The following is a 6000-nucleotide window of genomic DNA, read 5'->3' on the forward strand; positions in this document are numbered from 1 at the left end:
ATTAATTTTGAAAAACTCCCCGTATAGTTCAAAATTCAAAATCTTCGTAGAGTCAGTTAGCTATCTTACTCAACTAGGTCATTTTTGTACTAGTCAGTCAGCTGGAAAGGCAGCTGATAACATTCTGTCTCTCAAAAAATTAATTCTGATAAATTGCCAGTTGGCTGACTCAACTATGTTCAAAATAGTCAGTTGGCTAGACAGACCAGGGAGTCGGTCAACTGACTGATCCCAGTTCAAAAATGGTCAGTCGACTGACTAATCCTCTCTTTTTCATTTTTTATTTTTAAACTCTAGTTCATTTTGAAAAGTTCAAGTACCACTTTTTCAAAATCATTTTCAAGGGTTTTAGAAGAAATGGTTTCTAAGTCTTCTTATCTTAAAGAGCTTCATATATCTAAATAGTATTGGAATGAAGTACTTACAAATATCTTTCTAAGCATGAACTCATTTAGTTCTAAGTCTTCAAGTCTCTTAAGGTTTAGCTTTACTTCAAGTCCTACTTAGCCTTTAAGTTCTTCATTTATCTTTTATTACTTCAATATTCTAAGAAGCTTTCACTTGATTGACTTTGATTTCCAGCTTACTTCTATGATCATGAGTGTTGTTTTACTTAATCCTGAAATAAAGTCACTCAAAAACACATGTTAAAATATTCTTCATTTGTTATCATCAAAACAAGATTGAAAAGCCTAATTAGACCAACAATCATCCTTTATAAGTACGTCTGCAGGTATCCACAGCCAAGCTGCAGGTCCGAGGTCCTTACTTCAACCTCACACAGGCAACCGACTGAGACCCCATACATTTCTATCCAAAACAGTGTGGGTGCACATGGTCTAATAATCAAATCACTAGCAACGGTATCGTGCCCACAATACACTGGTCCTCAGGATTCCTAAAGCATATCATGCAATTTAAGTGATAAAAAAACCTAGTTTAAATCATTTCATGTAAAACCTATCATTTTATAAAATTCAACCCTCCACCGTCAAATACAACCCGACTATAGCTATTTAAACAAAACTCCAGCCCTCGGCCATCATATCAAATCCCTTCATTATTCACAAATAGTTCCAGTATTTCGCAAAAAATTTCAGTATTTCACAAACAGTTCAATATTTCAAAATCTCAAATCCAGATATACAATAATCCATACCAATTAAATCATCTACCACACGATTTCCACATTTTAATATAACCAAATAAACAATCAAGCTTTCCACTGTTCATTTTATTCAAAAATACTGTATCGTATATCCTAGGTTTGTAAATCCTTATTGAATGGTTGGTTTTCAAAATAACATTTGAATTTTTAATTAAATAAATATATACATATATAGCAATTTAATTGGTTCAAATGTAACAAAATTCCTTATTTAACTCAATCCTCTTACTTGGTTTCTTAAATTACGCTTGTAGGGATCCCGAAATTATATTCGCGGCCCTCACTCAAGCCCTAAATTCCAAAAAACCCTACTTACTCAATTCAACCCCAGATTCCCAATATTTAAACTTTTCCAAATCCACATTAATTAAATAAAAATTAATCATCAAAAAATCCCCTTATCCTAATTTTGGGGCTATGCCTACGACGATTCCACGAGAAATTCGCTCCACTTTACTTGTAGAGAATCATCCCTAGATTCTCGTGGTTGTGTCATGTTGTCAATTTGACTTATGATTTAAGAAAAATTGAGGGAAGAATGAGAATTTACCTTGTGAAAACCCGACTAATAATGGAATTTAAATAATAAAGAGGAAGGGAAATGGAAACAGTAACAGAAGGAGGAAGTCGACTTCGTCAACGAATGCATTGCACTTTGGAAGGAATAACCGAGGGGAAACATCAGGGTTTCGTCAACGAATACAACGGATTCGTCGATGAGGGTTTAAGAGAATTCGTCGATGAAGATTGAATTTCGTCGACGAATAAATACCGAGAGAGGTTTTAAGCCGACTAAATTTCGTCGACGAGGACTGAATTATGTCGACGAAATTATTAAAGGATTCGTCGACGAATGACATGGCTCGTCGACGAATCCAGTTCTATAAATATAGAAAAATATGGATTTTACTTCATTGTTAAGCAAACATTTCTCTCCTATCTCTTCCATTCGGTTCTCTCTCTCTCTCTCTCTCTCTCTCTCTCTCTCTCTCTCTCTCTCTCTTCGCTTTTGGGCTGGATTTATGCTGGATCAACAATCCGATGTCACCACGACCCTCCTAGGGAAGTTCTCTCCAAATCTGCCGGAGTAGATCATTGGTGAAAGCAAGTTGGAAATCATTCTTGAGTTGAGGTAAGACCTTTTAAGTCAAATTTGGTCTTACGACAGTTATAGAAAATGATATACACGTAGAAATATTGAAGTTTAATACTAGGAGTTTTCAGTTTCAGGGTATTAATCAGGAAATCCTACGAGGGTTAGACCAGGATATTTTAGGGGATTTCTCAGTAGCCAGGTAAGGGAATAAATTAAAGTAGTTACTTTCTTATAAATTATTGTTATTTATGAGAAAAGTTATTTTCAGGAAAAGCATATATTATATCTGTATATTACGAAGGAAATGTACGTTTGAGAAAAATACTGTTAGTATGTTGAAATGTATATATATATATATATATATATATATATATATATATATATGTATGAGATGCTAGAAATTATGATTTTGGAAATTAATGTATGGTTTTTATACAACAAATGTGTGGCATGAATATTATTTTACATGGCAAATATCATGATATGATAAATATACAAATAGGATATGTATTGAGAAATTATGAAAGAGTACAGTACATTACAATGTTGAAATACATGATAAATGATTTATTTTCAGAATGATATTATGATATGTTTAGCGCAAGGTTGTAATTTATGATATGTTCGGTGCAAGACCGTAATTTATGAAATGTTTGGCGCAAGGCTGTTATTTATGAAATGTTCGGTGCAAGGCCGTGATATATGAAATATTTGGCGCAAGGCCATATTTATGCAATTATGAAAGATGTTATATGATTATGTAATATATGTTATCAGAACTCGGATGTTAGTTCAGTTCAGTTCAGGAGCTCGGTACCGTAGCTATTTATAGATCAGATATCTATGTTTAGACTTATGCTAACCACCCCACGAGGGGATGGGAGATGGATAGTTGGTGTGGCTTTCAGTGTAGAGTTGTAGACGTCCACCTGGCAGTTCGGACCAAGGTGTGATGGACCCATCGTACTTATAGACATTTTTGACTCAGCAGTGGTCAGCCAGCCATTGTCGGGTCCCGCCTTTGGGCTGCATAACCCGTTATGGGGGGTAATACATGACATTACCTAGTTATTCATCTTGGGTATGTTTTCAGTATTATCAGTTATAACAGATGTTTTATGTACGATATGACTCATTAGAAAGTATGAAAGTATATGATTATTCAGTATGTTATGATAAATGTCTACAAATATATGAAATGTAATGTATATGTATAATTGCATTAAATGTTCATGTTGCCACACAACTGTATTTAGTTTATTTTCCCTTACTGAAAAGTGTCTTACCCTTGAACTAAATATACTTTTCAAGAGACCCTGAGTAACCGGCGGGTGGTAGCCACCGTGGAGTCAGTGGTATTACCCCGCTAGGAGGGTGAGATTTTGTTCTAGGGTCAAAATTATTTTGTATTTGATCCTAGCGTTATTTTGATGTTTATGAGGATGTATATAAATTATAGTATTATGATGTTGTAGTAAACTCTGGTATTATGCTTATGGATGAATGATTTAAATTTTATGCTTGCTGCTGCTTAGGTTTCCATTGTGATTGACAGGTGTCTCCATTACCCACGGGTTCGGGTTGATCATTTATTTATAATGTTTCATTGTATATTAAAGAAATTGAGGTTGTTACATACCTTACCCTAGGAGATATGCCTATGTCGCTCCTACAACAAATCCACTCTGGTAGAAATGTCGGTGGTGGAGAATGGAGCCCAGTTGTATTTTTTGATTTTCAATCGGTTGAATATTAGCCGAAAAATTGAGGAGAGTGGAAGAGAGAATGAAGAGAGAGACAGACGGTGCTAAAGGGTGGGGGGCGTTATGTAGAGATCCAAACCTGTATAAGTTGGGTTTGTCGACGAAGGGTCACATTCATCGACGAAGTTCTTCAGATACTCATTGACGAAATTCAGAGCCTCGTCGACGAGCAAATACCGAGTCGATTAGAGAAATATTTGAAACTTAACCTCGGCGACGAAGGGATGGCCTCGTTGACGAGCTGTGTGGTGGATTCGTCGACGAAGACGCCGCCTCGTCGACGAGTTGGACTTGGTCAAAGGCCCTATAAATATCCATTTTGAGTTGCTTAAGAACTAAGTTTCTCCTAAAAGCTCTCTCTCTCTCTCTCTCTACGATTCTTTGCCATTTGTTGTCCGTTTCCAAAAACAGAGGGTACTGTGTGGATCAGAAGAGGAAACTCTACAATTTTAGCGGATCGAACCGTCATTTTGAAAAATTTTGTGTCTTTACCGAAAATCAAGGTAGGGATCCGATCTTAGTTTTAATTGGATATTTGGATAGTAGTAGAAAATATAGTAAGATTATGTTCTGTGGTTTTAGGTTTTCGGGATTCCGGGTTGTCGATTTGGATCGTTTCCGAACGTAATTTCGTTTCGAGTTTAAGGTAAGGGAAATTAGATTACAACAGTTATTTTTGGAAGAACTATTCCACTAAAAAGCTAGTTTATACTTATATGTATGATTTAACTACTTATTTGCTAAATTCTATAGGGTAGAAATGCCAATTTTACGATTTTTTTTTTTGTGAAAATGAGAATTTTGGCATATAATCTCCAAATCTTATGAAAACTACTTATTTGCATTTATATTGTAATAGGAGATGCTTGAATCCTTTACCTTTTCATTTAAATGATGGTTACTGGATTTTTATCGTTTAGCAGATTTTTGGATTAAACTCGTGTGATATATGTTGAAATGGAAATGTATGAATTTCTATACTATTGATATAGATTATAGGAACAGAGTTCCAATTTGTTATACTGAAAATGTGGAAAATAGAGGCCGATTATACACCGAGCTATATATATGTAAAAAGGGTAAACCGAGTGGATAGGCGATGGTTTGAACCCGATGTGATTATTTGAATTTGTGAAAATACTGGAATTGCACAGGTTACTATATTTTGCTATAAATTGTATATATGATAAATAGAACCATAGCTTGCTACCAAAGGAGTTGAAAGATACTCCAGTAATAGGAGTTGAAAGATACTCCAATGTAAGAAGTTGAAAAAGCTTCATGAATGGAGTTGAAAGATACTCCTAATGACAGGGAATATTCCTCAGCTGGAAAGGTACAGTGCAACCATACATGTTTAAAATCGGTGTGGGTACATAGATAGTCGACTAGCAGGAGTAATGAAACTACTAGTGAAATAATAAACCAGATGGGGGTAGTTGGACTATATATAGATAGTTGGCATATGCCTGCACGAACAAGGCATTGTTGGAGATATCAGTGCACAACCCGTGCCACGGGGTAAATAGGCAATACATGTATGACAAGCTAGTCGTTGTTCTAATATTCATATGCAAGATTTAAATACTTGATGTGTAGATAAATGTTATACGATACAGTATTATAAACAAATGTTTCAAATGTATGAGTTTGTATGAAAATGTACATATATATAGTCACACACTGTTGTAACACTTTCTTCCTTACTGAGAGGTGTCTCACCCTATTATACAACCTTTGTTTTCAGGTCCATCAGTACGTCGGTCCTAGTAACTAAAGGGACTAAGGAGATTATTTTTGGTTAGCTTACGTAAGCATTTGGATCTTGTATTAAACCTAGATAAAAGTCCTTTTTGGAGGGTTGTAATAACAGGATTTATTCTATGTCTGGTTTTATATAATTGTGGATGTATTAGTAAACTCTGGTATAAGACTAATAGAAATACCAATGGATGTTTATGTTTTTTCGTGAC

The sequence above is a fragment of the Malania oleifera genome, chromosome 1 (genome assembly GCF_029873635.1).
Source record: "Malania oleifera isolate guangnan ecotype guangnan chromosome 1, ASM2987363v1, whole genome shotgun sequence".
Taxonomy (NCBI): Eukaryota; Viridiplantae; Streptophyta; class Magnoliopsida; order Santalales; family Ximeniaceae; genus Malania; species Malania oleifera.